General features: G+C 37.2%; 1 protein-coding gene across 2 annotated transcripts in view; it reads right to left on the bottom strand.

Moving 5' to 3' along the window:
- Nkain2 (sodium/potassium transporting ATPase interacting 2) overlaps positions 1-24,614 on the bottom strand; it is a 1,053,674-nt gene that overhangs the window by 870,216 nt on the left and 158,844 nt on the right. The gene's annotated exons all lie outside the window — the stretch shown is intronic.

The following is a 24,614-nucleotide window of genomic DNA, read 5'->3' as shown; positions in this document are numbered from 1 at the left end:
TATTATTGATTATGGGAAATTAATCTCTTAACAATATTAATGGAATTGCATTTTCCTACATCTCTTTCACATAGTCTGTGTATAACTATTATTACTTATTAATATAAGTAGGCAGGGCCCAGCATCAGTCCTCTTTGGTTTTTATTGCTATTACTATGGACATGCACTGCTCACAAAAATAAACAGGAGAGGAACAAAGTCCTTTCACTACAGCAGTGTCACCCAGGCATTGACCTCCTTTTCATTTATACACCGTGAGTCACCAATCCTTCATCAAAAATTATTTTAATCATACATTGGCTGACAACTCCATTAAGTTGCTCTGCAATTTTACTTAACGTAGAGAATTGCAAGCCACCTGACTTACAGATGGATTTCTTAGCAGTTGTCAGACTCATCTGTTTGTCAATACTACAACCAAATAATAAATCTCAATTTCTTGCTCTCGCTGTCCCCCTCTATCCCTCTCTTCCTCTACCTACTCCCTTTTCCCCTTTTTCCTTCTTCCTCTCCCCTCTCCTTCAAAGCTATCAGAGGTTATAGGGAAAAATCTTCATGCATGTCCAGGAATATGCACACACTTTAAAGTCAACCACACAAGTGCATAATTGTAATCGTAGATTATATCTGCATTCATTAATTTCCCCTAAATGAGTTCTAATACTGTAACAAAGCACAGAATAGATCTGAATTAAACCCAATTATATGAAAGACCTCCCAAAGATCCTTCTAATAGAAACAAGTACAAACAGACTCATTTCACAAGTCTTTAGCAATTTAGTCTAGTTTTAATGCAACTATTCAGGGACCTTCTAAGAGAATACCATGATTTATTTCCTCAGCAAGATTTTATTATCCAGACAAACAATAACATTAGCGCAGTCACTTATAGCAGCAGTTCTCAGCCTGAAGATCACAACCCCTTTGTGGGTCGAATAACCCTTTCACAGGGGTTATATATCAGATATCCTGTATATCAGACATTTACATTACAATTCATAGCAGTAGCAAAATTACAGTTATGAAGTAGCTACAAAAATAATTTCAGAGTTGGGGGTCCACACAACATGTGGAACTGTATTACAGAGTCATAGCAGTAGAGAGGTTGAGAATCACAGACTTGGAGCGCCGGAAAAGCAAGAACATTAATTCTTTATTTAGGTTCTGGGTCAAAATAAATAAGCAGTGGCTCAAACGTAATCTGCATTATGAATATTGTAATGTCTCAGATAGTTACAAGGCATTACTAAGCCAATGGTCTGTCATTAGTGTGAGCAGCGCACGGGCTTTAGAACCTTCAAGATGAAGATCTTCCTGGTACATAAATACACAGAACTGGCAACAATAAATATGCTCACCAAAGACAACAACTAAGAAGGCAAAAGGATTCTTTCGCATATTGAATCCAAAACAAGAGCCTCCTTCCCACCCTGGAAACACCAATTTGACTCTTATTTGTGGAATGTAGTTCCTTTATTGAGGTTTATTCCAGGTGGTCTATTTTTATCATATAATTGGCATGAGATTAAATAATTGTTGAGAAATTGAATATTAACTCAAATTACATGAAAATATTTTATTTTTAATTTATTAGTTGATGTCTTTATATGCTATATTGCTTTGTTAATATTTTTCCTGTAGAAAGTAAATCAGGGCTGGTCTTCCAAGTTTATCTACCATAACAAATAAAAAAGTGATTGGTACATATACTCTTTAACTGATCTCATCCCCATCCCCACCCCACCCCCACCTCTCCACCCACCCATCCCTGCCTTGTAGAAGACCATCTGCAGGGGCCTGCCTTCTCTCGTGGCCTTCATTCCCAGGGGACACCATGGAACCTCTCCAGACCTAGTTTTCCTCCCTGACCCCATCCCTTTGTGTCAGCCACAAATAGGTAGAGAACAACTCTCTACTTGAGAATCTTCTGGCCATGAAGACCCCTAGGAATCAGACAGGCAATCTTCACTCTCCCTTTTATTGCCCATTACAAATTCCTGAGTCTCACTCCCAATCCTACAGCAGACAAGTGCAAGCGCCCTCATTCCCTTGTTGACACCACTTCTTTAGAAATCCAGAAATGCTCCTGGCAGATTCAGCTTTCCTCTTTCCTGTGAACACTCTCAAAAGATGTCCTCCTTTCTAACCCATCTCCATTCCTTTGTTCCAGCACCTAATACCAACATGGCCACAATGGGCAGGGACTCCCTACTGGTGAACCACAGTCAACAAGTTCTCCTAAGATCCAGAGAGGGCAACAGAAGAAGCCAAGGAATAGAACACACAGCTGACAATAAAAAGACCAGATAGCAATACCTATAATCACAGTCATTCCAAACTCAGGCGCCTAGATAGCAGCACAGGAACACAAACAATAACACTCAGGACACTGTGTCTCCACCAGAAACTAGCCAGAGCCTCAATGCTTTATTTGGGTTTTTGTTTGCTTGTTTGTTTTTCCTTTGTAGATTTTTTGCTTATATATGATTCTCAAGTTTGTTTTTATGGGTTTTCTGTGTGTGAAGGTATGTATCTCAGCATTAGTATGTATTTCCTGTGCTTTTCTTTGAATTTTTGTTTGTTTGTGTATTTTCCTCTACTGGTTTGTTTACTTGTATTTTATTTTATTTTACTTTATTAATCTTTTCAATAGTATTTTATATTTTAATAAAAGGAAAAGAGGAACAAATCATAATCAGAATATATTGTCTGAAAAGTATAGTTTCAATAAAATAAATAAATAAATTGAACTAAAAGACTAATGTAATAATTCTAGAAAATGAATTTCCAAGAAGAAAAAGAATGAACAATAAACATTCCAAAAAAATCACCCTAACCTATTACATGATACTTAACTATAAGTCTGTTTGGGAGGAATACACATCCTCTGTGGCCCAATCTTCAGCAGTGGCAGTAGATGCCTATAAGAATGCCAGGCCAGCAGACCTCTGAGTGTAAAGGAGTGTTTCACTGAGCTGTAAAAAAGTCTAGTTATCTTCAGTGAACTTTGTGAGGTCAGTGGAGGGAGAAAAAGGAGACTGACTTATGGGGAAATGCATTCTCTGTTCTGTCACTGCCTATGAAGATGGAGGAGTCCTCACAAGGAATGAGATTGTTTCTAAAATCAGCATCAGTCCAAGCAGCCAGACCTGAAATAAGAACCTCAGCTTTACAACTGTAAGAAGTGAACCTGGCATAGTCTCAGGACCTTAGGGGAGGACACTGGGCTCCAGATTCAATGGATTTAGTCACCAAGACGGCAATCAAAGAAGTCTGTGAAACCCTCTGTGAAGATTTCCTATGACAGTACTGTGAACTAACAAACATGTGCTCTAGGACACTACATTTTCCAAAAGGATTCCTAGCGACAGAAAACGTATAAGCCATCCATGAACCATTATGTAAGTGCCCATCTCTTTAGAAAGTCTAAAATGGATTATACTTCTTCCTGCTTCATTTAGGCATGGTTATGTTGCAAAACAGAAACAAAAGAATGTTTACAGTATTAGGAAAGAGGATTTCTTGGGTAGTGTACATGACCAGAAGCTGAACTATCACACAATATGAGTTTACAAGCTGGAAAGTCAGGAAGCCTGTAGCTAGCTGCTCAGTCAAAGGGCTAGGAACCTTCAGAATAAGACAGACCAATGAATGGCACAAACACAGTCTGAGGCCAAAGGCCTGAAAGTTCCCTGGAGAGTCAGTGATCTTAGTTTCTGCAAAGGCTTAAGAAGTAGAGTTTGAGCATCGATGGCAATGAAAATGGTGCTGTGTGACGAGATTTGATCTTCCACATGTCCTCTCTGTTTAGATACAGTCAAAGTCCTTGCCTAGGAAGCAAGATTCCTGCATTTAGGATAAATTTTCCCTTCTCACTTCTCAATTCTAAGTCAGAAAATATCCCCACTGGCATACTCAGAAACACATGTTCCCAATCCCATAAGTGCTGGGAACATTTTTTTAAGGTGTGTTACTTTTGGTTATGTTGTATTTGTTTAACTCTGTGAAGCTGTCATACTTTGCATGTCTCAAACACCCGATGGTCTAATAAAGATCTGAATCGCCAATAGCAAGGCAGGAAAAAGGATAGGTGGAGTTGGCAGACAGAGAGGATAGATAGAAGAGAAAACTGGGAGAAGAGGTCAAAGTTGTAGCCCGAAAAGGAGGAGATCATGGGATCCAACCATCAAGGTACACAGCAATCCACAGAGTAAGAGTAAGATTTAAAGAAGACAACAGGAAAAACACAGAGACCAAAGAGTAGATTAGATAATATAAGTTAAGAAAAGCAGGCAAGAAGAAGCCCAAGCTAAGACCAGACATTTATAAATAAAAATAAGACTCTGTGTTTGACTCATTTGGGAGCTGGGTGGCTGGTCCCCCAAAAGAATCCAAAGAGCATCAGATCATATTACAATACATAAGTAACCTATAATCCAGTCACACTTTAATCAAGATAGTCACTGCACTGTTGAAACAAATACATACATTGTCTGTCTACTACTTTTCACTTTGTACTATGAGAAGGGGCTTAGCTAAAGAAAAACCAAATACTTTGGTGGAAACCAAAACCTAAAGTTTTAATACAGTTGACAAAAGACTAACTCTCTCTATTCTTTTATTACTTATTGAGCTATTGAGTCATGGGTGAACTATATATTATGTATGCACTTCTCTTATATTTCAAATATGATTGAAAAGGAAAATATCAACGAACATGCCAAACTGGATGGAGCCCATGAGGCCTCAGCCCTATATAAAGAACTATAGGAAATTGGGAAAGTCAGGAGCAGAAGAGGTGGCCTACCCAGGGAAGAGCATAACAATTGGCTGTTCAATACTAAATGGTTAGCCCTGAACATATATGTACAGGTAGCGTTATATTGACTGGACTGGTTATATTCAGGAATATGTATGTGTTGGCAGAGGCCTCATGTTTGTTACCCAGTCACCCCGACTTGAAATAATCACACAAAACTACATTAATTGCAATACTGTTTGGCCAATAGCTTAAGCGTATTGCTAGCTAGCTTTTATATACTAATCTAACCCATCTCCATTAATCTGGGCATCACCACAAGGTCATGGCCTACTAGCAAAGTTTCGGTGGGCTCCAGTGGAGGTGTCTTGTCTCTGGCAGCGACTACCTGTCTTCTCCATGACTCTGCCTCCTTTCTCCTAGCATTCAGCTTAGTTTTCCTGCTTAGCATAATCTATCTATTCTTCAACTCCATCAAAGACCCCATAAGGATATAATATTACCTAAGTAAACAGAAAGTACATTGTGGCAACTTCCAAAACTCTAGAATTGATAGAGACATCTTGCTGCCTGGACAGTCACCCAAAGTTCTTCTGTAACATTGGAACATTGAATCTTTAGCCTACAGGCACATAGCATCCAACAGACTTTTCCATGAAGCAGGAAACCTGAAGATCTGTTCTGTCTGGTAAAGGCAAAGTCCATCAATCAATTTGTTGAAAAAGGCTGCTTGTTCATTTCCTTGTCGCCCAGACTCCCAAAATAATCACACAGAAATCTGTATTAATTCCAATACTGTTTGGCCAATAGCCTAAGCATATTTCTAGCTAACTCTTACATCTTAAATTAACCCATTTCTATTATTTTATATTTTATCACAAGGCTTGTAGCCTATGGGCAAGATTCTGGCTGACAGCTTGCGTCTTTCTCCTCTGGCAGCTGCATGGTGTCTCCCTGACACCGGCTTCTTTCTCCAAGCATTTAGATTAGTTTTCCCACCTAGCTCTATTTTGTCCTATCACAGGCCAAAGTAGCTTCTTCATTCATTAACCAATAAAAGCAACACATAGACAGAAGAACTTCCCATACCAATATTGTATGAATAAAATAACAATTAGTAAAAATAAAAGAAGCTGTGAATTTGAAAGAATATAGAAAAGAAGAGTATACAGGAAGGTTTGTAAGGAAGGAAGGAGGGAAAAATGTAAATAAATTATAATTTCAAAAAAAATAAAAACACCAAAATTTTATATTGAATTTTAAATTATGATGTGATACTTACCTCCTTCTACAAATGTCTTAATAATTTAATATTATCTTGCTATATTTAATAAATTTATATCCCTCCCATAACCATACACTAAAATCCATCTTTACTTAGCACATAGTACTCTTTATATAGTACTCTTAAGGGGCTATACTGACAACTTCTCTATTAAAGAAGTCAGAGATTGAAACCCTCACTCTTCATTTTTAACTAAGTTCTTTGACGTATCCATTTGAGTGGCATTGCTCTCTTTCTTCCCTCCTTCCTCCCTCTCTCCCTTCTTCCAGTTTGGCATTTTATTTTTTACACTGAAAGTACTAACAAGCTGAACCTTATTAGAGCAGTGATGTTTACCACCTCAGCTACTCGTGAGATCACCTAGGAACATTCCAACTTTAAATGCAGTCTTTGCAGTCTAAATGCTTCCTTGCACCTTGTTCTTTTAGCTCCAACAATCTCTTTTAACGTGTTTAATTCTTCCTTTGTTCTTCTGTCTCAACAGTTTTTTTTTCAGAAAAGTCTTGCCTGATATCTAGATTGGAGTTTCTTTACTCAAATACAATGTTGGCAAGCTCAATTTTGACAAAACATACCATAGTCCCTCAAAGTACACTTTTTCAAAGTGCTTAATGATCACTTTGTTGCTTCTTTGAGAGCTTAACGAAAAATTGGTCCTCAACAAACACGTAGTCAAGGAAATAATGCCAGTAGTGTTATGCATCTGTGAAACTTTTTCAGTATCTGAATGTGTTTAAGGAATATGTAGGATGGCACCACAGGTGTTTTATTTATCTTCACTCAAGAAATATAGGTCACTTTGTAAATCAGCAGTGTAGACTCGCTTCACTTTTCAGATTTATAAAATTAAATAACAACTGCTGGGCAGTGGTACTGCATGACTTTAATCCCAGCACTCTGAAGGTAGAAATGGGCAGATCTCTGTGAGTTTGAGGCTAGCCTGGTCTACAAAGAGAGTATCAGGACAGTGGGGGAATCTTAAATCGAAAAACCATGCCTCAAAAACAACAACAACAACAACAACAAAACAGCAAAAACAAATGAACAAAATTCCACTATGACAAATTGGTAGCCAATTGGGGTTTTTTGTTTGTTTTTAGTTTTTCGAGACAGGGTTTCTCTGTAGCTTTATAGCCTGCACTGGAACTAGCTGTTGTAGTCCAGACTGGCCTCAACTCACAGAGATCCTCCTGCCTCTGCCTCTTGAGTGCTGGGATTAAAGGTATGTGCCAACAGCACCCAGAGGTAGTCTACTCTTTTAAGCAAGGATCTTAATCGAATACCAGAACCTATGAAGGAGTAAAATTCACCGCGCATATATATTTGTTTATGTATTTGCTTAGTGTGACAGGAAGGACTGCTTGTTGGTTCCCAGCTGCCTGGCTAGCTTACACCTGAAATAATCATACAGAAACTGTATTAATTAAATCATTGCTTGGCCCATTAGCTCTAGTTTCGTATTAGCTAATTGTTACATCTTAATTTAACCCATTTCTATTCATCTGTATAATGCCACATGTCAGTTGCTTACTGGCTATGTTTCGGCCGCATGTCTTACTCTGGCGGTGGCTTCTCTCTGATTCTGCTTTCTTCCTCCCAGAATTCAGTTCCATCTTCCCCACCTACCTACATTCTACCCTTTCAACAGGCCAGGGCAGTTTCTTTATTCATTAATAATTGAAAGTTGTACATGGAGAGAAGGACCTCCCACACCTGCTTAGAAGTTTTCAGATATGGTCAGGAGTGGTCATTGATGTAAAGATTTATAATTTTAAATTTTGACACATTTCATCAATTTTATCTCTAGCTTTGTTTAGTTAATACCATGACTAGTGATATATTATTTTTAAAGTTTCATCTTTTTATCTTGCTCACTAAGTGTTAATTTTTAAATTTTGTATTTACTATTATAGGAAACCATTTATACCAAACCCAGTCAATAGATGTTTCAGTTGCTATGTATCATCTGCAAAAGATTGAATTGATTCATATCAAAACCGTGGGCATACAATAATTTCAAATGGTTCCCTAGGCCAAAATTTTAATCATTATCTCAGATACTGAGTTGATAAAAAAGAATCAGGAATAGTAACTAACAGTTTTCCTGAATATTTATATTGTTTACCCTTTATCTAATACATTGTTAAACTTTATAAAGCAAAAGAGCAGCTTAATGTGTATAAAGTAGTTCACAAAATAGACGTATAAACTAAGCATGAGAAGATAGATCATGCATACATACATATATATATTTCATTTTTAATATTACAGTGTAGGTTAGAAAACATTTTAGAGTTGTTCATAAGTTGTTCTCACAGACATCTGACTTTATAAATAGCAGAGCATTTCACAGTTTCTATTGTTCATACAATTATATGAGAAAATCAGAGCATAATTACTGCTAGAAAAAGCAGGAACTGTAGAATCAATAGGTGTAACCATAGCATCAATAACAATCAGATACAACATGAGCCTTTGCACTGAGGAGTGGAGAGTCTCATAAAACAGTGGTCCACCCTTATTTGCTAGCCGAAAATTCATTTCAAAAAATGAAGAAAAACTATTTAATCGTCTCAGAATTCAATTAGAGACTATCCTGATTCAATACTCTGACTAGAAAAGCACAACATCATCTTTTTGTCACTATTTGGATCAAAAGAGATATTGCTAAATGATATTTATGTTCTCTCAATACCATAAATATTTGAGACTAGACAGGAATGAAGAAACCAAAGTATTAGAACACATTTTGTAATCTGGAAGTCATTCAGTTTAGAAGTTACAAGACTGAACAGGTCATGTTTGTGCACACCTTTAATGCCAGCAGGCTAAAGGAGAGGCAAGCAGATCTCTGAGTTCTGCACAGCCTGGCTACTCAGAGAAACCCTGTCTTGAAATACCAACCAACAACAACAAAGTAAAAGACAAAAGAGGTGACGTGGGGAAAACATTGCCACATATAAAAACATTTAAATACCAGTATCAGATAAGATCACAGACAAGGGAAAAGTTGCATGCCCTACAGACACTCCCTTTCTCTGCCTCCACTCTTCTGCCAGTCTGATCCCCTGTTGCCCTCCTTTTCTCTTTCTCTCTCATGCACTGGCATCTGCTGACACAGAGCTAGAAGATCCTTGTATCCAGTATGATTCAAGATCACTAACAATCTCTCATCAGTGTGCCCTCCAGGGCAGCTGAAGGCAGGCCATATGATCAAGCCAGGCTCTCTGCTTGGGAAAGAAGCTCATTACTTAGCACACAGCCTCTTCTCTCAAGGAATACACAGTGATATCAGAGGGTTTCACAATTCTTAGCTGGACATCTCAACAAGAAAGTCCCACAAGTCTTTCCAAATTACATTCTTCAAATTCAAAGTCACCCTAACCTTGCTGCAAAAGCCAATATTTTCCAAAATGTTTCCAGCTACAGTTATTAGGCCAGGGAGTCAGAAAAGCTAGCTTTTTTTGTGGTTATTTTGGATTTTTTTTTGCATTATATTTTATCCACCCTATTCCCAAATCCCACAGTCCGGCACACAATAATCACCAAGTTACAATATTTAAGAGGAAAATTGAGGAGAAAGGAAAATATGATGGAATGACCAGATGAGAAGGAATGGATCAGAAAGAGGAAGGGAAAGGAAAAAATAGTGTGATAACAATGAACCCCAAACTTAGGGTTCCTTTTGCATTTTCATCTAGATAACTTCATATTCATAAAATTATATTTTTACTTTGAATTAATGTAACAGCCTCCTAATAATTTCTCACTATGGATAGTAATTCTCTTGTCTTTCAAAACTGCTTATCATACTGTTAACTTTGGGGTTTTTTTAATACTTTTTATGTTTTATTGCAGTTATGGTTACCCTCGTTTTTTATTTATTTAACAGATTCTCCAACTTTAAAATATTATTAAAAGTGTTTATGTTAGCATCGATACTAAAATGCCATTGTTGTCTTTCTATGTTTTAATTCTCCAGTATCTAAAACTAAGTCCTTGCCCTTGTCTCCGGCTCACTAAAGCTACACAGAGGCACAACACAGAAAGGTTATCTTTGCCTGTGTTCTTTATTCTGTAACTATGAATTAAGTATCACAACTAGATTATTTTCATCTCAACTTATTCAGCTAAATCTTTTAATATTCAATTCAAATTCATATTCTTCAGTAATCTGTTCACACTTGTGAAATTAAGAAATCCCATAATATTTGAAGGTCTAGAAAATTTTGTTAAGAATATTACAATACTGATTTAATGTAAGCTCATAATTTGGTGATCAAGAAATCCCCACAGTATCATTAGCTTTCCCAGAGACTAAGAGATTCAAGCCCTCAGGAATTAGAATCCCCAACCACCCAGATTAGAACACAACTTTTCAGATGTCTATGCAGTAGGGAAATGGTAACTTGGTCATATTTTTCTTAAGTAAGTTTAAAAAAAATAAAAACAGTATATTATAAGATATAATGCAAATAAAACTCAACTTACTTCATGAACCTGAATATAATATTTCAGGAGTCCTCATATTTTAATAGTCTCTTCAACATCTCTTTGAAACTGGACAATTTCAACAAATATGAATATACCGAATATTATATTGAACTAGATCCCGTAACCATCTCCACTCCACATTCTGCTCACTCTACTTGTCCCTCTCATGTGTCAAGAAAACCATATTTTAACCCTCTTAATTTAGTTAAGTACTCTCTAATCCCAGTACCCTCTGATTAATAAATTAAATTTGAACAATAATATTTCACTTATCTCTTACATAACTAATTTTGTTATGGCAAAATGCATGGGCCAAATCCTGTGAGAGAAGTTTATATAATTACCTGAAACCCCACAGAGAGTAATGCAGAGCTCTCTCCCTAACTCTCTCCCTCTCCCCCTTTCTCTTCTCCTCTCCACCCTTCAACTCTCTTTCTTCTCCCATCCCCCACTGTTCTTCCTCCTTACCCTGCCCAAATCCTTAACATACTCTTCATAAATAATGGAGCCAAGTATATGTAAACAGAGAGGAGATTTTAAGAAGGTCTCTACTCAGTAATGGCCTGAACTAGGACTGAATTCAGCTGTAGTAGCCAACAAGATGAATAGCATAGCGTGCTTTGCTTTTCTGCTTAGAAAGCTTCTCACAATGATCAGAGCTCTCATGGTCTCAATGTGACTGCATTACATGATGGCACCAGTCCTTTAGCATTGCTTAAATTAATATGTCTGCATGCCTATTATCAGACTCATATGATAAAGCGCTCCTCACCTTCTGCATACAACATACACTAATGTGTAAAAGGACATAAAACATCAAGGATAAGCAGGACACCCCTCCCTGGGGGAAGGGCATGACCCTCCTAATTAATTCTACAAGTCTTTCTCTTTTTTTTTTTGACTGATTGAGCTGGCATCCGAATTGAGCACTATGAACATAAGTCAGGATGTGCAATAGATTAAGAAAAGCATGGGGTATTGTGTAAAGAAAAATAAGTAGAACTCACTTTACCACCCAAAGCAAGGCATTATTTTTAATACTGAAATTCTGTATGGAAGATAACTGGACTCTTCAAATAACAGAATGTCTCCTGTTTTGTAATTCCAGCATGGCTTTACTATTAGGTATTTGAAGTCTATAAACTGTTGGCATTTCCTAGTTCCTAGCCATGACGCCAATAAATTAAGATGATGCTTCAGCCACACTTGGGTTTTAAATTGCTACCTCTCTAACCGTGTGTCCAAGCCATTAGTAATGTGTAATTGAAATCTTAATTCTCACCGACTTTGGCAGAGTTAAGCCACTTCAGGAAACGGTAATACTATCTGACGTGCATGACCTTTCTGATTAAAATAACTTGTCACTTTGACAAAATGCCCCTTCCCTATCTCATTAGCAGAATCAGAGACTCCAGCCTTCAAAAAAGACATCGATTTCAGGAGATGCCTAAGAAATTTGCTTCATTCTTGGAGGTGTTATTCGGACTACAAACTACTCATCTAAATGTCGTTATTAGCAAGAAGAACGCCAGTATCTATAATGAAACACTATGAAAACTTAACAGCAATTATAAATGCAAACCCCAGGTTATCCAAAGTCTATATGAAGACCAAATCCAAATAGATTCCCAATTTATTGAGTGCTCCAGATATGCAAATATTCACAAACTCACTAGACAAATCACCATCTAATATTGGTGTCATAATGTTGACTAACTTACAATTGTGTAGACATTTGTAGGAGATAATTAGATGACATTTAAGTACACAGAGAGAAAGAGAAAGAAAACAGTGACACTCATAGCAAGAGCCATTTTTCTTCATGAGTTCTCATTGGCTATTCTATCCAGACTTGAGATCAGGATAGTTTGAAGGAGGCACAGAGATCCAAAGTCACTGTATGTAAGGTATATCGTGGAGTTAACTGAACTTTCTACAAAAGCATGGGCCAATGAGAGTATAATGGGTCATATGGAAAAAATGCAGAGCAATACAGTACCATGCGCTAAGACTGACTTTGTAAATTTAATCATAGTCAGTTGTTATCTTTCTTAAATAGACATTTGTAAATCGTGATCCAACCAGATTCTCTGAATGTGGCTGGCCCGGAGCCTTTTTGAAAAGCCATTGACAATGACACTGGGACTTGCTTCCTCTGCATATACTGGATTTTGGCGCTCCAGTCTGTTTGGACTCTCACCTTCCCTGGACCTGGAGGGAGGGGGGAGGAACTTGAGCTTCCCACAGGGCAGGAAACCCTGACTGCTCTAGGGGATGGAGAGGGAGGAGGAGAGGGAGTGGGGGGAGTGGGAGAGTGTTGGGAGGGGGGGCTGAGGTGGAAACTTTTATAATTTAATAAAAATAAATAAATAAATAAATAAATAAAAAGAAGCAGAGAGCCAAAAACAAAACAAAAAAAATCAAAAGAGAGAGAGAAAAAATATGGAAAGAAGTCACATTATTTCTAAAGTAGTCGAACACTTTAAAAGAATATGGTTATTTAAATGACTCAAGTCTTCACCTAAGGGACAAAGAATATAGATATTTGCAATACATTATTTCAACATCTGTACACGTGTGTTTGTGCTAAAAAGCAGAACTTTAGTATTCTACTTACATACATGTGTTTTTATGTTTACTTATCATGTTCATCCAGCGTCTCCATTAGCCAATTAGAAATTTACCCTAGAACTACACAATATTTCATTAATCTGGACTATTTAATAGGTAGTTGAAGTAAATTCAAAATACAAATTCATGCTTTCATCCACAAGAAAGATGGTCAAGAAAGAACAACTGTATCTAGTGTTCAACAAAAAAGTACCAGTGATGCTTTGTTGTTGTTGTTGTTGTTGTTGGCTACCCAGGATTTTCTGAACATTTTTATACCCTATCATTCTTCCTCCTCTGCTTGCCCAAATACGTCTGAAATATGAACCCACTTAGCACTATAGAAACAAGGATATGGCATTTGTTACTTTAACCAATACAGAAGGGCCTTGAGATATAGGGTACATTATTCCTCTTAAAATTGGCCTTACTTCTTAGGCAGCATGTTTCCCTTGAATGAATATATCTAACAATTCTACCAATGAGTTAGTCTTCTATTCTGTACAGATAATCATTAGTTAAAATGTCATCATATCTTAAGTATGGAATGGTTTTATTTCTTTGCAGCTTTAAATCACTAATAAAGATCTGATTTAAAATCAATATTAAGACTGTTAAAATACATTTATGAGTGAAATGGTAGAGTTCTTGTGGCACATTTCCTTTTTGATAGTTCTGGGTGGAGAAAACCAGACTAAGATGACACATGAATAGAGACAATGAATACATTCCACTGCTGTCCTGACCATCCTTCTCAGAAAAGAAAATATGCTGCTATCAACACTGAAATGGTGCAAGAGAGAAGTCACACTTTTATAGACTTCGTATGCTGTACCTCTTAACACATTCTAAGCATACCCTGCTTCCAATACAGTTGCACATCAAAGGCCTCTGCCCTAATTCTTACCTGGTTTCAAACATACAGTATGATATGGTTAATTCTTCACATCATCTTGGATGATGTTTTTGGATGAGATTAACATCAGAATGGGCAAATAGAATGGGCCTAGTTTAATTAATTGGAAGACTAAAGAGCACAGGAAGAGGAGCCTCCCAGATTAAAGGGGAGCTCTTGGCAGACTATCTCCCAAAAAGAGCTTCCAAGGCGCTCCTGTGTCCCCTTCCACGCAGTCCTTACTTTGGTTTTAAAATTACAAGCATCCATAATCCTGCAAACAGGTTCCTTACAAAGAGATGTGCTTCTCTCTATGTACACTTTTCTGTTCTTGATATGGTCTTAATGTTTGTGTCCCTCCACAGTTCACATGTTGGAACCTCATCTTCCATATACCAGAAAGAGAATTTTTGGGAGAGAATTAGGGCTTTAGAGCAGCACCATGATGGGTGATATTTGTGTAATCATCAAAGACTGACTAGAGACTAGCATTCTCCTCCACTACATGAAGGCATAGTTGAAGGCAGTGTCTTGAGAACCCAGAGTCTCAGAGGACAGTCTACTAGCACCATGATCTTTGACTTCCAAGGCTTCAAAATTATGAGAAACAAGAAACTGTGGTTTATTACTTATGACAGTCCCCAAAAAACAACCAGCCAAACAAGCAAACAAACAAAGCTATTTCTGCTACTCTGGAAAACCTTACCCAATGCCCATTCATACACCAGTGACTTTTCTAATACGATAGCTCTTTTGATTAAATGAATTTATTAATCCTCTAAATTATAATGCTTCAGAATGCTTTTTTCGTACATAAAAATATATTTTAGTTTGGGTAAAATTAATTTATGTACTTTCTTAGGCACATAGAGTCCTTTCCCCCCGCCATATTCAAGTTAAAAAGGAGAAACATAGATTGAGTAAGAGGTTTCCTGACCATCCCTACTCACTTTAAATGTGTGTATCATAGTTCATCATCCTCCCCCACCTCCTTGTGTGAGCTGTTTTATTTTATTTCAATTGTTATAACCTAAAAGAAGGCATAGCTAAGGAGATGTTCTATGCCTCCTCTATTATTTGGAATGAGTTGGTGGCAAGATAGGTTAATAACTTTATTCTCTGCTTCCTTTTTAAAAAGTTTTTCTATCCCTTCCTTTTAATAACCAAACATACATTAAAATGCTGAAATGAGTGGCTCCAGATCCAGAAAATTAATTCTTTAATGATGAGTAGCCACAAAGGTCAAGCCAGCCAACTTTTCATTATCGGAAGCATTACAAGCGCTTTATCTTCTCTTAGCTTCTGTGGGGCTCACTCTCAGTGGAGCAATGAGAAATGCTAATGAGAGCCACTCAGTCTCCTCTAAGTTCCATTGTGATTCTCTGTTAGAATATAACAGACAGGAGACAATGCTTGCCACAACATCAGTGCCCTCCACAGAACCCCAGGGACAAGCCTCACCTCAGTCACCTAATCTTACCACTGTGTTGCCATTCTGAAAAGCACAATTCAGTGGCCAGTGTTCTGCCTGCATAAACAAAAATCTCTCAAACTAATGTTACACCACACCATGGGCTCACCCATGGACAGTGTCTCTGCTCCTACTCACAGAATCAGACAGACAAACATACAGAGACGAGAGCCCTTTTTGAAACTTCTTTTTGGTCTCTATCAAAATCACTCAAAAGAAAAGTCATGCAAATTTTTTATTTTAACTGATCCAGTCTTTTTTTTTTTTGAACATAAAAAACGTTTTAATCTAAAGAAAAACCACAGCAGGAACCAATAAAGCCTGCTGCTGTGATCACTTCAAAGCTTTATTTTTAAAAAAGACCACATTTCTTGATTTTTTTTTTCATCTTTCAGGGAAAATATTCTTTCTGGAAACACGACAGTGTTACTGATTTGGGGAGGCAGCTGTGGGTGCACCTGTAACACTTCACAACATGCCTGGTCGATTTCCTTCCTGAGAATGTCCTCAGTCTGAACTACGAACACTCTGGAGGACAGAAGTGGATATTACAGATTTATTTTCATGATGGATATGAGAACATTTTTACTTTTAGGCTTGTTCCTAAAATCTGAAATTTTCATTTATTTATTATATTGAAAAATTCTCAGAAATTTCTTCTTTGCTAACTTAATGACTAGAATAACCTCCCTCAGAAAGAAACTTGCAAGGGATGTTTGTTTCTTTGGTTTCACAATAATTTGCCATCCTAAATTATTTTCTTGCATTTAAAGGGCATGAATTATGGATATGCACAAGAGTTCCATGAAAACATGTTACCTTTTAACAGTTCTATACTTTATTTTCTTGCCACAATTTTAACAGATTCATTACATCTCCAAGTATGGTAATCCAAGGAGCATTCCATGAATGGAACCTTTAGACATGCAGTTGTTAATACAAAGGAACTCAAAACGCAAACGATGAGTCTTCCTATGGTGATGACCTATGATTGCTACCCTAAGATGGAAAGTCTCTTAATCTAACTGAAATGGCACATCAGTAAAATTTTTCTCATCGATTTAGGCAGGCAAGACCTGGCTGCACCCAAATAAGGTAAAAGCTATACAAGCTCTATGATTTCTAGATATTTTTACCTCCTTGCCACTGTTTGATATCTTTCTTCCTTTTCTTCCTCCCATATTTTCTTTAGCTTTCAATACTGAACTACTAGTAACAAATTATGACTTTTTGGAAAGATGATGGCTTAACGTTCTGCTTGCAGAGACAGCAAAGGAGGAAGTTCTGTTGTTGGCTTTACTATGGTTTTCAACAGGAATCATGAGCATGCCACTGCTTAGAGAAAGCTACTAAGTGACAAACCAGGACACTTCTAAATATTTACTTAAGGTTAGGTTTTCAAAATTACAGTTTTTGGTTTAGTATATGAGGAACAGAAAAAATAAGCTGACAATACATACATAAAAGTTACAGAATATACTGTTCTTAAATTTCAGGGGGTTAAATATTTGTTTTTATGACACATTGACTTAACATACACTTTACTTAGCATATATCAGACATTGTTCTAAGAATCAATGTATATATGACCATCTAGGTAAATCTCACAGTAACTGTGTACTGATCTTTGAAAGGTCAGACTCTACAATCCTTTGATCTCAATGACAAGGATGGAACCCTACTACTAGAAGACAAAGAGCAAACAGTGCAAGTTAAACAATGGGAAAATGCTATTAACCAACAGGAAAATGATACTAACACCTAAGATACTTAAGGTTTTAAAACTGATTAATATTTTCTGGGAGTACACAAGATCTTCTACAATTCCACAGAGGACAACCTCTCCCTGTACATCTTTCTTTTTTTAAAATATATATATAACTATATATATCCACTCTTTTCATGGAGATAAGTGGCAGTATTATCAGTTACTTTGATGGTAATCTTGAGCTCCCTTCACCAGGTTTCACAATAAATTAAAACTTTCATTTAGCAATTTGCCTTTTATTATATTTTGTATCACAACAACATCTGAGTTCACGGATGACCTAAAATCAAATATGTATTAAATATTAATGCTATAAAATATTTTAATAATGTATTTTTACCTGAGACTTTCCAAAACAATTTTGACTTATTTTACAACCTTTTGAAAATGTTTTAAAGCTTTAAAACTTGTTTACCTAGTTTCAAAGATAGCAAGTTTTATTTAAAATAAACTAAATATTCATATAGGAAGTGGATTACTCTGTCTCAGTATACATGAGATCTCATTTATCAAGGAGACAGAAGAAAGCTTAGAAAATGATCCTGAAACCCTCCTTATACCTTACACATACTGGCTCTGTATCTAACCAATGGGCAACACAGAGTCTTTGATGGGAACATGTTTCTTAAAGGAGGTGATTTTTATCACATATATCCCAAGAACATGGCTACAACTTTAAATATGTAGGAATTAAACCACAGATTCCCAATTCAAACTAACACAAAGTGATTGATTACAAAGCAGAGAAATGTGTTCATCTTGTCTAGACATAAGAGCTTTAAAGAAAAGCAATGTGCATTCAATCATAGAAAAAATAGGTGAATAAAACCAAGGAAAATAAATGTTGACTACACGAATAATAAGATGACTGTACTAAAATGGATTGCATATATGATAAATACAGAATTATATTTTTTCCAAAAATGGTAATGGTATTTTTGGAAAAAATTAACTTTAGTACTCCTCTAAATAAGCCCTGTATGATAAACCTTCTTTATGTAACAACATTATCTCTTCTAATTGCTGTTCCTAAGCATCTCCAAGGCAGCTGTACTGCTGTATGAGACCTAAGCAGCTCCAACACAACTGCACTACTATATGAGACCATCACCACCTGCCCACCTACCTGTCTCCTCAACTAGAACCCCACCTTTACTCTGCTTATACCCAACCCTAAGGCTTTGAAATACAATGGGTATTCAGTAAAGGAAAATCAACTGAATAAATCATTTTGATGTATTATAGAACATGGGATCACCACATCTTATGGTTCAGAAAGCAAAGGTCTTATAAAACATATCTTATTACAGAACTTAAATACTTGTTTAAAGGTTCAATGCTCAGACACTAGCAACACTAAGAAGACTCAGTGGGTTTTACATGTGTGTGTGTATGCACAAATAATGATAATACTAATAATAGTTGCTGTAGCTAAAGAAGATAACTTGAGTCCGAAAGTAGGCACAGAAGGAGTTTGAATGTAGAGAGAAGAGAGAGAGGTACAAAGAAACAGTACACCTCTACAACGTTCTCAAAGATAAAAGAAAACATTAAATGTTACAGCCAATGTTGATAAAAAGAGAGAAAATGAACCAGACATAAAATCCTCACCTCACAAGTAATAACTGAAGATCAAAATAATATTTTTTTAAATACAAGTTTTGCTTTTGTAAATAAGAATAAAGTTTATTCTAAGCCAAAACATGTGTAGTCATGGTCCAGTTCCACAGGTTCTGGTTGTTCCTAAAGGCATTTATCAGGTATTTATCAAATACATTGGTGGACTACAGGTAGGCAATTGAGTGACAACCAAGAGGCATGGACTCTACTGTGAATTTACAAAGCTATCTAATGACACGCTTAGCTTTGAGGAGAGTAGAAGCTAGATATCTGCTAAGAATATGCTTTAAATATTAAGTTTTAACTATTAGTCTAATAACTATTTGTTCGGAGTCAGAAACCAATGGGAATAAATATAGCTCCAGAGAATTTGGCTCTGATTCTAGAACATTCTAACTGTCCACAGTCATTAAATTCTAAATAATCGTTCAGACTTGTAAAATCTCTACAGAACTGGGTCTCCCACCTGCTGGCAAACTTACAATCGGTAAGTGCAGAACCTCCTCCTCATCTGGGATTCACATCTTATCCATGTTTTCAATTCATGTTCCTTTGAAGTTATTTCAATAATGTAACTAAGTTTAAATTCTCATCTCTTTTCTTTTGTTTGTGTTAACAATGCACACACATCCAAAGCACAAGTTGCAAACCAGATAAACCTTTTCCATTGCCTAAGAAACTGCTGAAATGAAGGGAGAGTTCCTTTTCTTCCTTCCCTAGTTCCTCCATCCAGTCTTATCTGCAGGCCAGCGAGGTTGATCAGTAGCATCAGTTCTTATTCGCTTGCAGCCATTCACAAGTAAATATTTTCTTGTTTTTGACAATAATGGCATGACAGTGCAGATATTTGCTTTTCACCACTTTACAGTTTATGATATCATGATGCATGACTATCATTTTTTTGCATTTATACTAGCACATATATTCCAGCCTATGAATGAATTCTTCATTTTTCTCACCTATTCCTCCACATAGATGGTTCTCTTTGAATTTGTTTATTTCCATCAATTTATTTCATTTACCTGTCATGCTTGCTGGACAACTCAAACCCCATTTCTTATCCACTTTCATCTTTCTTCCTCTATTAAAGAGAGTTGCTGTCTTTCTTCTCTTGCCTTCTATCTCCTGTAATGGTTGCTTTAGGTCATTAATTTAGCCATTTAGACACTGGCAGCTAGATACTGGGCCTGGCACGTTCTGGATAAGCAGCCTGAATGTCTTTGTGTAACTTCTCCCTGCCCATTTCAAATAGACCAATGATATTTGGAGCTTGGGCAGACATGCTGAAGTCAAAGTAATGAGAAAATAATCCTAAAGACTACCTTTTACATGATTAACTTTGTGCGGCAGTATCAACACGTGTGTGTGTGTGTGTGTGTGTGTGTGTGTGTGTGTGTGTGTGTGTGTGTGAATGATTATCTTCCTTCTTCCTGTGTTTGGAGAAAACCCATCCTCTCCTACTGGTTAGGTTTCTCTTCATTTGCAGCTGGGTTTTTTGTTAACCCATATTCATGGTTTCAAAATCCCATTTGTTTCTATTTCCCTTTCCTTTACTTCAAAAAAACATTTTAACTCCCCCTTCTTCCTTATGAAAATGTATGTTTTACCTTGTGTCAACGCACACCACAATGTGCAGAATTCTCACTATTCATAAATATTCAAGGTAAGGAAAAAACAGAAGATTTTATTATTCTTAATAAGGTAGTAATTGTCTGTACTAGTTTCCTTTCCTATTGCTGTGATAAAACACAAACCACACCGACTTGGGGAAGGTATGGGTGTAAATAAACCCTTATATTCTCTTGTCACGTCAAAGTCCATCATTAAGTGAAGTCAGGGCACTCACTGAAGTAGAAACCATGGAGAAATGTTGTTACTGGCTTTCTGAGCTACCTTTTATACAATCTAGGGATGGCACTGCCCTCACAGGGCTGGATCCTCCTCCATGAATTATTATTTAATAATAAGCCCCAACAGACATGTCCTTAAACCACTATAGTGGAGGTAATTCCTCAACTGAGATACCCTCTCCCCAGATTTTCCTATCTTTGTGTCAAGTTGACAAAACTGACATCACCACAATTCTAATAAGTGAGCAAAAAGCTAAAGACAATAAATATTTTTTTAAAACTGTATCTTGGGCTATAGAGATGACTCAGTGGTTAAAAGCACTGACTGGTCCTCAGGAGGACCTGAGTTCAATTCCCAGCACCCCACATGGCAGGTCACGACTGTCTGTAACTCAAGACCTGACACTTCACACAGAGATACATGCAGACAAAACACCAATGCACATAAGATAAAAATAAATACTAAAAAAACAAAGATGTATCTTTTATTTTGCAAAACATTTATAGAGAGGGTAGTAAACACATTATCACTGGTGAGGTTTACATGCCTACATGAGGAAAATCAGCCATAATTATTAAGAGGGAGACAGTGATCTGGGAGGGTAGCAAGAGACTTCCAGAAGCGAATTAGGATTCTTCTTTGGAGAACAAGGGCTCAGGGGAGCAGCGAAGCAGCCTCATCGGACAAAGTGTCAAACACATTTATGGACAGAAGTGACGTCTTCAGACTTTGGAAAAGATGGGCATAAAGACTGCCTGAGACAATCACCAGTTATTATATTCCAGAATTAACTTTGAGCTGATCTTTACTGATGAACCAAATCTTCACCTTGGGAGAGGTCTTGACAGACAGAATGATGAGCAGGCAGGATGAGGCAAACACCAGGGTTACACACCAGTAGTGGGAGTTTTAAGTGAATGAATCCTTAATGTGAACCAGAATGTGTAACTGACACTTAAGAATCGTCAACAGAACCATGAAAGTGATTTCTGAAATTATGTTCAAATGGTGTGAAATTAGCAAACATATATTTTCTTCTGTGTAAACCCAGAGCATCATATGGGATGTGTTAATGCTAAATGTATACTCCAGCTTCCATTGTTCTGAACATTCAGTTTGAAACCATCCTGCAAAGTCCTACACTGGCACCCTAACAGCCACTCTATATAATGGTGACCTTGACTCCTATTTTTGGAGATGGGCTTTATTGAAGGACTGGATACAGAGACACTCTTCCTCCCCCACTCCAGGCCTCCCCAGTTTACTAGCTGTGACTGGGCAAGTGATCCATTTCTTATTTAGAATCATCAGCTTCCTTCCTTTTGGCTCTCCCTGCATGACGATTATAGTGAAAATGCCTTTGATAACAACAGGCTGGGTGAGAATTCCAACAGGTATAATTAATGTCAAGTGCTCCAGCAAGTGGCTCTGCTTTCCTGCTGTCTTCTCCACCTGCTGCCTTCTGTGGCTGCCTTCTTCAGGCCGAGTCCATCTGCTGGAAATGAGCATTCCAAATTCATCATTTTCTGCCCTGAGAGGCACCTGAACCCTCTTCTCTTCTTAAGTGAGCCCTCAGAGCATCACTTCATAGGCACAATTAGTTAAGTGTGGAGATGCCATCGGAAGCAAGCACACAGCTTCCGCGTTTGCTTTCAGTATCTCAAGGTGGATTACTGCTGTCCCAAGAGGTGGTATAACACTAGAGAAAAGAATCCCACTCCTACACTTTATGTTCAAGTAGAAACTTGAGGAACCAGTATTGCTGTCACACATGTTAAATATGTAGAAGAACATTTGTGCACATACGTGAACACACACCACCACCACTACCAGTTTAAAAAACTGTTTCCTATTAGATGAAATGATGACACATTAGGTAGCAGTGAAACGTCACAGAAAGAATTTTCCTAGAACCACTTCTGCCCCAATGAAATTTTGATAGTAATGAGGAAATGAAAGGCTGAAATTACTGGTAGGACAAGGAAACAAAAGATCGAGACCAGCAGTGCATACAAGAAGGTACATTTCAATTTTTATGGTATTTAGCCGTGCACATTACTAGCTGGCTGCCAGTGATCGCAGCTAGATGCCATGAAGAAAAGCATGGTAGAAACTAATTAAATTCATAAATGATAATTGAATGTGCCTATCCCCTAAAGACTGTAAGCAACTTCAAAATAATTCTGAGTTGCCATGGCTTGAAACACACACACACACACACACACACACACACACACACACACAATTACATACACATCAGTCATGAAAATTTATTCATGATGATGGAGTATGAGCTAGTAAGGCAGATATATAAGGCAGGTAATAGAGAGAAGATACAAGGAAGGCTCCCAATATTTCATAAGCATGAGGTACAAGTTCCCTATTCTAGTCTTAAGCTTAGTTTCCTTTGATATTTAGTGAAAAAAAACTATAGTATTCTTTGTGAAAACTCAAAAGGTCTCGTTCTATTTTTATTCTATGTGAAATGGAGTGATTGTATGATGTTTACCTAAGCTATAACTTTACTATTTTATAACTAGAGCAAAAATAACAGTCCCGCTAAGGATAGCACGACTACAGTTTTCACGACAATATTCCTAATGCCTAGTGCATGACTCACGACAGGTTATTACCAAATAGCTATTTATGTGGGATTCCCCTCCGTATGCTGTAAATACCATTGGTTAATGCGCAAAGCTACTTTGGGCCTATTGCAGTGCAGAATAGAGCAAGGCAGGAATTCCAAGCAAATAGAGGAGGAGAGAATAGGCTGAGTCAGGGAGAAGCCATGTATTTGTGCCACAGGAGACAGATGCCAGTGGAACCTTACCCGTAGGCCACAACCTTGTGGTAATACACAGATTAATAGAAGTAAGATTAAGAGCTAGCCAGTAAGAAGCATGAGTTAATAGGTCAAGCAGTGTTGTAATAATATAGTTTCTGTGTCATTATTTCAGGTGTGGGTGGCCCAGAACAAACAAGCAGTCCCAGTCAAAAGACTGGCATGCCAATGTGGGTAGACTACATCCATGTAAAACCTGAAAGAGCTTGGTAAGGGATTCTAGACACAGAAGAACAAAGATAAACAGAGCTTCTTGGTTGCCAGCATTTTTTTTTTCAAGTGGGCTCTGTTTTCTGGTGATGAGCAGGAATGAGGCTCCTTTAAAAAAAGGCTAACTGACTCACCATAAGAAACGGGGACTTCCTGGGTCATGCTGCCAGCAGGAACTCTGACTCTTTCAGGAAGCCAAGTATTTCCATGGTGTTTGTGGGCAGTTGTGCTGAAAGTTACTTGGTGGCAGCATGGGCCAACTGGTTACCAGACTTGAGGTTATCAGACTGGGAGGTATATGGCTCTCACCTAGCAGTCTCGGAGGCAGTAAACAGACCTCCACCATGTTGGAGTGGGCAGGGCCAAAAGGCCAAGCTGCCTTAATCCTAGACATACTGCTTAGCATTTTAAGAAGTGCTCCTGGATAGAAAATGATTACAGATATACAATAGAACAGATTCGGACATAAAAGACCTTTAAATGAGACACATTGTATTTTTAAAAAAATGTGTATAGGCTTGGGAGAGAGAAGAAAAAGAGTATAGAGAATTATAAAGAGAATTGAAGTCTTTAAAGAGACAGCAAAAATAATGTAAAAATACAGATCATCAAAGATTTAAAATGTAAAGAAAATAAAATAAATATTAAACATGTAGAAAAAGTAATAGACTAAGAAAAATAAACCACATAAAAATGGAAAATAGACAGAGTATGGATTATGTATGTTATTGTGTTTTCTTTGAACTTTCTGACTGTGAATGAGATAAATACAGAGAGACATTTCATTGTACAGGCTGCTAAGCCAAACC

This window comes from Myodes glareolus, chromosome 1 (genome assembly GCF_982192425.1).
Source record: "Myodes glareolus chromosome 1, mMyoGla1.1, whole genome shotgun sequence".
Classification (NCBI taxonomy): domain Eukaryota; kingdom Metazoa; phylum Chordata; class Mammalia; order Rodentia; family Cricetidae; genus Myodes; species Myodes glareolus.
The sequence above is the reverse complement of the archived record's forward strand: the minus strand, read 5'-3'. Positions and strand labels throughout refer to the sequence as shown.